Below are 11074 nucleotides of genomic sequence, written 5' to 3' on the forward strand. Positions count from 1 at the left end.
TGTCCTTAGTAAGCATAACATCTGTATAAACAGATTAGAAAGCAATTCAGGGGGCATTTGACAGACAGAGCAGCCACATTGCCATAATCATCATTGCAAACGTTGGCATGCACGTGAATAAATCATATTTAGAGTCCTCCACACAGGTTTGCAACAGCTCAATATCATGGAGCAGTAGATCTTAACTGAGGCCAATTTTTCTTTCATGACACAGTACTTATACAAAACTTGAAAGAGACCAACATTGAAAAATCCAACATTAACATTCAGGTTCTGGCCTCTCTGTGTCATCTGAGTGAATGTGAGCAATGCATAGTCGATCTAAAAAGTCTGCACAACCCTTTTTAAAAGCTTGATTTTCACAGTATAGAAAACTGGGCTGAAAAGAAAAACAATATATTATTCAAAACGTTGCACCATTAATAGGACCTCTAAAACGGCACAACAATAAATTGAATTGAATTGAACTAGGTAGTTGTCATTTTCAATCATTTTTTAAAATAATAATCAAAATTTCTGACATGTCTGGGGGATTTTCTAAGGTCAGATTAAATGATTGTTGATTTTTTTATGATGTACGTATTCGTGTTAAATCAGATATCAGAACATTTGACATGAACTTAAATGTTATTGCTCAATTTTGAACATAGACACAACCCAGCTATAAGGTGACTGTATACATATATTTCAGATCATTTTACTTTCCCCTCTTGATTTTTTGGGGTGTGTTTTATATATAGGTCACATTAATCATGGAAAAAGCACCCCAATGAGTTATTTTTGTCTTATTTTTTGCATCCCACAAGCATGACATTTTGAACATGGGTGTGCAGAATTTTACTGGATGAATTGGCCAAAAAAACATTGAACTATCACATACCAAGGCAAAACGCTCACCAAAAAAGACCCCTTCACACTACGCATAACCCCTTATATCACCCCAGAAAAGGTCAAAGTCAAACGATTCTTTTAGTGTTTTTTTTAATGGGTGGGGTGTGTGCATGGGGGACTTTAGTGAGTGAGTTTTTTATGCTAGACGTTTGTGTGCGTATGAGAGGTTTTTTTGTGAGTGAGTTAATGAGTGAGTGAGCATTTTTGGGGTGAAAAGGGAGGTTTTATTATGGAAGGTGATAGATTGATAGGTTTTGGTTGAATGTGAGTGCTTTTGGGTAAGTAAATGTTATTTTTGGCCTAAACAATACCTCATAGGAATGCAGTGAAATATTTGCACATCTTTTTTTTTTCTAAAGCTTTCACTTGCAGTATGGATCTATAATATGGTGTAGCTAATTTAGATTTGACCAAATGGCATAAATGGCATCTTCATTCCAGTCCCACCTGTTTATTTACCTATTTTAATTTTTTTCTTAAATGGTAAGCATTACAACATGAATAGTTTACAGCATTTAGTATATTAAATTTAGTGATGTCCCGATCCGTTGCACAATATTGGTTTTGGGTACTGATACAAGCTATTTTTAGAGTACCGGACAATATCGGATTTAGTCACAGATTCCAGTAGTATTCACAATTATTGGCTGCTGTAACTCAAAGCACTAGGTAAACATGTCCTCTGTGTGACAACTTCTCTTTAGAAAATAGTTAAACAACAGTGCATCGTGTAATATTTCTAAACAGAACATTTCTTGAGGTGGTACTAGCATGAGCCTCTCTAATACAAAAACTAAATATTATTTGACATTTACTGTTTGCAAATTATTTGCATTACTTTTACTGGCCTTAAAATATTACTATCAGATCATCCCGGCAAAACATATCTTCAAAAAATTGGATTGATGGGAAATAAAAAAGAAATCTGCATCAGAACATCCCGTATTGCGTCCTCAGCTTATGTTCTCAAATTTAATACTCTTGTATTCTTCATGCACTGCTAATCACCAAATGGGTTTGAAAAATAGCTTCAACTAGATATGGCTGGCAAACTATGCAAATGCAGCATCATGGTTTCACAAGTACGGGAAGAGTGCGCCCCCTACTGGAAGAACAGTAGTAAATATTGCTACTGGACTTTCCCTGAGGTTATGTAGTAGTTATATATAATACACTTATAATTTAGACTGCCACCATAATCATGTTTTTATTCTTATTTAAAATGTACAACGTGAGAGGAAGAAGCACAATAAAAAAAGAAGAAAAACCGAATTAACCAAGGAGCAACTTAATGTTACTGCCAGATTTATTTACAAGAGCCCTGCAAGAATATACAAATTAACATTCTTGATAGTATGTTGTTACACTTCTTGTGGTATTCCACGATAAACGATTCCATTGTCTTCTCTAATCTAGTTTACGTCTGAACACAATTAGAATGACGAGAGTCTTTGTCATGTGTTTTTATACATAATTTAGGAGATGTCTCATAGAGTTATGTGCAAAAATCAGGTCAAAACTCACTGGTGCAGTGAAGGTTGTTCTTAAAATTTAAGGCTACTATTCTCTTTGTTTTTTGAATTATATTTAGTTTTTTAGCTTTTCTGTGTATATGTACATTGTACAATGAATACAATGCTGGATTTGAAATCTCACTGAGACACATAATATACTAAAACAATATAATTTATAGATGCAGTAGGAATGTTATCCAATATCTTGTCATAAGATGTGTTGGTAATGGAATTCTAAATGCAGTAAATCTATGTAATGTTGTTCAGTATTGCTTTGTGCTGGTGAAAAATAAATCTAAACTCTGGTTTGTTTTAACTTTAATGCTTTTACTAGTACAAAAGGTAATACTATAGTGAAAAAATGCATTTCCAGATATAGATTTACGTATATTACATTTATTCTGCGTGTTCACCACAGACCAAATATAGTATTTTAAGTATAAGTAAACAAACAGTAAATCATGTGCACATAGTAGCAGTTGTTTGTATGTAAAATATATTGGCTTGTTCTGTAGTACACTGAGAGGGATGTATTTTGTAGATCTTATAATATTGTTGTGATTCCGAGATTTGATAAACAAATGGATCTATGTATTCTGTCATTTCAGTTAGTTCTTGGATTAAAATGAGCCAAATTTTATGTGTAGTTTTATCATTATCTTAGTAAAAAATTGAATAATAAGTACAATAATAATAATTACTAACCAGTAAAGTTGTATGCATTTCAGGGTTAATGATTGTATTAGAATTCAATGAATAAATCAGCAGTCTACAATACACTGCCAACTAGTTTAAATGTCCCTTCATTAACAATTTCAAGGACAGTGGTCACTACATTCAATTATTTTGATTTACTTATCCTCACAAGAGACATGGAGGGTGCAGGAGCCTATCTCAGAAAACTTTGGGCCGTAGGCGAGGGACACCCCAAATTGGACGCCAGCCAGTCTCAGACCACAATGAGACAAACAACCATTCATGCTCACATTCACAGCTTGGGGAAATTAAAAGTGTTCAACAAGCCTACTGTGTTTTTAGGATGTGGGAGGAAACTGGAGCACCTGGTGAATACCCACATAGGCATAGGGAGAACGTTGTTATTACAGTGGACATCTATCAAAAGTCATCATTTGCTTGACTTATTCACTGCCAGTCCAGGTCACAGAATGTGTGTTGTGTTAGTTAGTAAAAGAGGAAACTGGGTTTGAAATCACCCATTGATGAATTGAATGATCATTTGAATGCTGCCAGTCGCTCCCATTTAAAAAAAAAGGAAGGTTCCAGTTAAAAATTGATTGTGGTTAATGCCAGCCAAAGAGTTAAGGTATGTGGAATTATATATGTATGTGAGTGAGGGACTTTTTAATCATTCATTTTCTGAACCGCTTTATCATCATTAAGGTCACGGGGGTGCTGGAGCCTATCCCAGTTGACTTCAGGCACTAGGCGGGGGACACCCTGAATCGGTGACCAGCCGATCGCAGGGCACAAGGAAACGGACAACCATTCACACTCCCACTCATACCTACTGGCAATTTAGAGTGTTCAATCAGCCTACCCTGCATGTTTTTGGAATGTGGGAGGAAACAGGAGTACCCGGAAAAATCCACACAGGCCCAGGGAGAACATGGATTTGAACCCAGGACCCGCTCACCACTCATCCACTGGGATGCCGGGACTTTTTAAATAAAACAAAATGAAATTAATAAATCAAATTCCCATAGCAAAATATCCACGGGCAACACTTGAATTTATGTCTTTAGTCTTCTTTCCCCCCACTGATTCATTTTCCTTAAAGCCTAATTCTCACAAGGGTCATTGCCGGAGCTGGAGCCTACCCGACCTGACTTAAGGAGACAGACAACCATTCACACTCATACTTGGGGGCAATTTAGAGTGTTCAACCAGCCTACCAACCATGTTTTTGGGATGTGTGGAGTACCTGGAGAAATTCCACACACGCCTGTGAAGAACATGCAAACTCCACATTGTGAGAAATATCAATGAATCAATTAATATGTTATATTGATATTTATATTTTCATTTGTTATTATGGCGGCCCGGCGGATAAGTGGTTAGCGCGTCGGCCTTACATTTAAGGGGTCCTGGGTTCAAGTCCAGGTCAGTCCACCTGTGTGGTGTTTGCATGTTCTCCATGGGATTCTGTGGGTTTTCTCCGGGTACCCTGGTTTCCTCCCACATCCCCAAAACATGCATGGTAGGCTGGTTGAACATTCTAATTGCCCCTCGGTTTGAGTGTGAGCTTGAATGGCTGTTTGTCTCCTTGTGCCCTGTGATTGGCTGGCCACCTGTTGCCAGTAGTAAGCTGGGATAGGCTCCGGCACCCCCCGTAACCCCGTGAGAACGAGTGGTCCAGAAAATGAATGGAAAAATATATAGCATACCCTTTTTCAACATTTTTATTTATTTATTATGATTTAAAAGCGGGGAGACACCCTGAATCGATGGCTAGCCAATTACAGGGCACTTAGAAACAGACAACCATTCACGCTCACACTCAAACCTAGGGGCAATTTAGAGTGGTCAACCAGCCAACCCTGCATGTTTTTGGGATGCGTGAGGAAACCGGAGCACCAGGAGATAACATGCAAACTCCACACAGTAAGGACCAACCTGGGATGGAACTCACGACCACAGAACTAAGAGGCCAACGCGCTAACCACTCGTCCGCCGAGCTCCCTTAATAATGGATTTTTTTCTCAAAAATAGATCCTTCAATCAATTCATCTATTATTTATTTGTATATAAGTATATCTAAATGAGGCGGCCCGGCGACTAAGTGATTAGCGCGTCGGCCTCACAGCTTTCGGATCCTAGGTTCAAATCCAGGTCAGTCCACGTATGGGGTTTGCATGTTCTCCCCAGAACAAACTTAGAATTAAGTTTAGTGTAAGGTTAGATTACATTTATTTTTGAGTGTGTCTGCATCGTAATCCAAGTTCATTTACATTTGTTTATGTTATATTACAATTCACCGGTGCAAAAAGTCTCCTACGCTCAACCCCCCTCCCTCCTCACCTCTATGTCCCTCTCTCTCTACCCTCCGCGAAATCCGTCTAATTTTAGTTCTATTAAACACATTTAGTAATATTAAACCACTAGTTATGTGTTACTTTGTTAATAGATGGTGATTAGAAGAAATAAAACATTTTTTCCAATCCAACATCCTGTTTTTGGTGTTTTTTCAGAGGGTTGGAACGAATTAATTTGTTTTTAGTTCATTTCAATGGGAAACGTTCGTTCAAGTTACGATAATATCGACATACGAGCTCCGTCCCGGAACGAATTAAGCTCGTATCTCGAGGTACCACTGTACATGCTTGCCTGTAAAAGTTGCAGGGTGCGCCGTTCTCCTCTAGGTAGAGACAAATACTAAAAAGCAGGCATGTGATGACAGCACAGTGTTGTTTTAGCCTTACTATTGTGGTAGCAGCATCACTGTCAAAAGGGTATTGGGTTCAAATGTCAGAATGAATTGGATTCATTGATTGATTTTACCGCAAATACGGGATACAGGATGCAAATATTAATTTACTAACTTCTTGCAGCAGCCTCCAGACTATATGACTCTCTCGTTATGAAGTTTATTACTTCAATCAAGAGGTTGTATTAATATGTCTTTATCATCTACCCCATTGCCGTGAAATGTTATCTTTGCAGACATCGGCTGTTTGTGCATCTGACCATGCGAACAAATCCCCTTTGCAGTGTCTCAGAAATTCCACAGTATTTTGTGAATTTGTGTCCCCTCTGTAGGGGTGGGAGCGCAGAATGCATGACTCACATTTTACAAGATATAAATGGATTGAGATGACATTCTGTAACTAGTCTGACATGCCGGTGTGACTTTTGTTTCTTCTTCATATTGGACAATTCATTCGATAATCACACATTCAACATACATTAATTTTCCTTACCGCTTATTCTTACAGGGGTCATAGTGGTGCTGGTGTCTATCCCAGCTAGTTGGCCGGGGACACCCTGAATTGGCGGCATGCCAATGACAGCACAATGAAGGCATTCATGCACACACTCATACTTCGGGACAATTTAGAACAGTGGTCCCCAACCACCGGTCCGCACCCACTTGGCGATGGTCCGCCAGAGAAATAAATATTAACGTTCCGGCGGCATGTACTTTAGAACCTCGCTACACTCTACTGGGCCCTCATTGGCTGTCTCACAACAACCACTATCCATGTTTCAAGATTCTCTCTTACATTACTGTCAATCTTGGCTGAATGTTCCCCCTTATTCATGATTGCAATTCCCCTTATTAAGCGAGAAAAAAACATACAAATGCAACACGGTACATATTTACACATACTCACACATAAGGCACATAGGGCACACGTTCATTCATTCATCTGTTTTCTGAATCGCTTTATCCTCACTATAAAAGTCTAAAATGTACTACAAAGTGGACGACTTTCTGACACGAACAGGTCAAAGGCGAATGCACGTACGCATATTATGCCCTGTCTACCACGGTTAAATGCTCCCCTTCCTAATGATTGCAATTCCCCTCATTAAGCGATAAAAATCATACAAATGCAATGCAGCACTTATTTTCAGACACACACACATAGGGCACACGTAAAAGTCTAAAATGTACTACAAAGTGGACGGCTTTCTGAAACCGTCAGTCATATGCACGTGCACGTCAACATGGATAGATTTTGTATGCTTGTTATTCATTTAAAGACATTAATAAATTATTTTCTTATAATTTTCTCTCATTTTTGTGTTTCTCCCATCTTCATACAAAATTGGGACACTGACCAATTTAAAAGGGTTTAGTTGCGGAGGACCGTGGAATGAATTAGAGAATTTACATATAAAGTACTGCTCTACTTATGAAATTTTCAAGTGGCGAAAGAAGTTCTGGAACCATTTAATTTCGTAAGTAGAAGTACGACTGTATCATTAAAAATAATTATTTTTCATAACTGTTGAAGAGTTTGTTTATGACCAGTTATGCAAAGCCCATAACAAATTTCTCCACGTTTTGGGGAATACAGAATGTCATAAACTCAGCCTTTTTCAATTAAGTTGCTTGTTTGATTCACAAGCCAAATAACTGTATGTGAAAGTCAGTTGCTCTAAATTGTTCAGAGGAATTTCTAGGGCATCCATGAGACAAAATGACAAATGAAACTGTTTAAACATGCAATTTACATTGCATCGCTCAATGTATGGATTACTCAAGTGGGTTAATATATCTGATTGCATGGCAGTTCAATAAAGATAAATAAATAAAAAGATTTAGCAAAAGCCAAAAAACAAAACATTTAAGAATGTCATATTAAAATATCTTCTTGCCTGGGGCAAAAAGAATGATTAAAAAATAGCCATAAAAAAGACCGTTTAAGTTCAGTTCCACTGTATTTGAAGCTACCATTTGAATTATTAAAGTTTCTTCATGTACCATATTATTCGGAAAACCAGTTAGAAAGACGAGCTAAGAACAAATATGGCCACCAGAAAACATCTTTCCATAGCAAAACTGTAAGAGATGATTTCAGCATCTTACAAAATCCACAGCCCTTTCAAAGTATTTGTTTTAACTTATGTAGTAACTTGACCTAAAAATCAAAAGATAAAACTATATCCAACTGTAAAAATGTAGAAACCCCACAGCTAAAGGTGGCATGTTGCACAACAGTGAATAGTGTCTATGCTCAATCTGCAAGTAAGCCATTCTTTGCGTGTTTGTGTTATTTTTAAAATGACATGCGCAGAACTAACAATCATGTCGATACAAATGTATTACTATAGCACAATTCACAAGGTAAGATGAACAAGCCAAGATTTTCTGGCCCTATTTAAATGTATCTTAAGCAATTTCAAAGATCTGTTGAGTATGTTGAGCCTCACGACCATTCTGAGATTTGTAGTGCAAAATTGTGATGTAAAGACTATTATTTGACTAACACATATCTTGTATGCAGAACTTGGCTTTTATTTGGTCCATTTTTCCTGTACCCATTAGAAAATGATTCGTAGCAGCACCCATCAGCTCTACAGAATGTGAATGGAGATATAAGTTGTTAGCGGTATTGATACTGAAATTTCATATCTGGATACGATATCTGATCGCATTATTTTTGATACGTAGTTGGTATTTGTTCTTGCATGACCACAGGTCATCAGAAATTTGTTTTTGCATGGGATGAATTTCGTTTAGCACTACACTTGAAAGTAATTGAGGATATTTTGACATTGTCGTTGTTAATTTATTGACTTCCATTGGCAGCATTAGTGAAAAGGTATTGGACATCCACCCATATCAATGGCACTGAAAGATTAAAAAAAATAAGTGAGGATTCGCAGCTCATCCTCTCAGTTGAAATGAAATTGATAAATACCGTTTTAATGGCATGCAACGTGTTCATTGTGGCTCACTTCCTTTCTAAGTCAAGGGTACTTGCGTATCACTGTACATTTTTTATTTTGTGGTATTTCCCAGTCACCCTCTGTTCATTACTTTTGATTACATGGCATTTCCATGGTACTTCCTGTTGAAGTTGGACGACTTTCTGTTGATCGAGTCATTTTCTGATAATTTTGAAGAATTGCCGGTCACTTCTTTTAGATTTGGGGGTCACCTCCTGTTAATTTTGTGGCAATTCGAGGATTTTATTTTTATGTCCAGCAATAATGATTACCATGAGAAACACTGAAAGAATGCAGGCTAAACTCAAGCACTGTCCATATTCAATTCTATTGTCATGATTTGCGACACAAGCCTTGATACCCCAACTTTTTCTTTGTGGATATTTGTTTTCATTGGCTCTCTTATCTGTAAGTATTTGTTGTGGATGAGAGTTCACACTGATAGATAAGCCAAGTCAGTCTCTCAACTCCATATAAATAGGTTTAGGGTGGCGAGAAGCTTGCCATCCAAATGTATTTGAACTACAATGTAGTCTAATTATTCATGAAGCCTATATGTGTTTCTTTCTTTTGTGGCTTTCTGCACAGGAAACAAGGTTTCCAGTATGGCCCTACCCACATAGTGTAACAGGTTTGACAAAACTTTTTATCAGTCTGGAAACTGTTTCAATGACAGATGGCTTTTAATCTTCTTTCCTTTTTCTTTTCGGGTTGTCCGCCATCACACATACCTTACATACCAGTACATACCGATCCCCACCCTTTAGTACAGACAAGAATCCGGTGCTTCCAAATAACTAAAGCTTTAGGGAGCCGGTCATGTTTTTAAAGCGCACTTGCTTCTGATGAAATTCAAACTAGCCTTTTAGTTGGCAGTGACGTTGTAACGTGACCATTCCATTTTGACTGAGGGGGGTAATTGAAACGTTTATCATTTGCTCCTCCCAGTCAAAAGGGACAGGTTGTCTATTGAAGTCAATTGTAATTATACCTGATCATTCCTATCCTGTCATCACAGTTGAAATGAACAGGATGTCCATTGTTGTCAATGCCAGGTATTAAGTTAAAAGTTACACTCATTATCTTTCATTTAATTAAATAAACTGGCTATGGATTTTGAAACCAGGTACTTATCAATGCTTTTATTGACATTATACAAGTATAATGAATTTAAAGCTTCACCACGAAGTACACAAATAACAACAACAAACAAGACAAATAAATAATAAATAAATAAGTGGCCAACATAATAAATAGAAGTGCACAAAAAACAACAATAAACAGATAGAAATCAATTAATAATAATAAATAATAAATCAATAAATGTCATAAATTTTACACAATATGGGGAAATCATACCTTTACTATTTGCTCACAAAAAGTTGTTTGACACCGTTAAAGGATATTAATAATAATGTACTATTATATTTAGTATGAAGTTATTTTCTAATATTTAGGTTATCAACATGATGGTAGCCACCTGATGGTGCAGTGGTTCCCTTGCCTGACTTTGCTGTGGGCAGGGGTAGGCTCGATTCCCGCTGTTGGCGGTATCATTGTGACTGCAAATGGTCCTTTGAGTCTCTGTGCGTGACTATGGCCGACTGGCGACCATTCTCAGGTGTGGTCTGCTTTTTGCCCGAAGTCAGCTGGGATAGGCTCTAGCAACTCCTGCAACCCTTCCGAGGATGCGCGGTACAGAAGATGAAATAATGATCATGATGGTTGTATGCCAAATTTGCTCAAATAATATTTTCTTAAATGCAAAGAGGGCAACCCGGCAGATGAGTCGTTAGCGTGTCGACCTCACAGTTCCGGGATCCTGGGTTGGAATCCAGATCTGTCCACCTGTGCGGAGTTTGCATGTTTTTCCCAGGCCTGCATGGTCCTCCCATTTCAACCTCCCTGGTTGAACAATCAAAATTTTCACCAGGTATGAATGTGAGGGTGAGTGATTTGTGTCTAATCTTGCCCTCCGATTGGCTGGCCACTAATTCAGTGTCAGAAGTCAGCTGGGATAAAATCCAGCCACCTCCGTGACCCTTGTGAGGATTAAGCAGTTCAGAAAATGAATGAAGGAATAATTGCTCTGATCTTTGAACACACTTGGGGCATAAAACTGTGATTTTCTTATGTTCTGTTAGGTTTGGTTGGGTTTTGTTATTCCTTTTTCCCTGTGCGGGTTTGCTTTTTGCATCTTGTGTCTCTCCTGGCTTCCCTTTCCTCTCGTTGACCATCTGAGTGTGATTGAC

The sequence above is a fragment of the Stigmatopora argus genome, chromosome 14 (genome assembly GCF_051989625.1).
Source record: "Stigmatopora argus isolate UIUO_Sarg chromosome 14, RoL_Sarg_1.0, whole genome shotgun sequence".
Classification (NCBI taxonomy): Eukaryota; Metazoa; Chordata; class Actinopteri; order Syngnathiformes; family Syngnathidae; genus Stigmatopora; species Stigmatopora argus.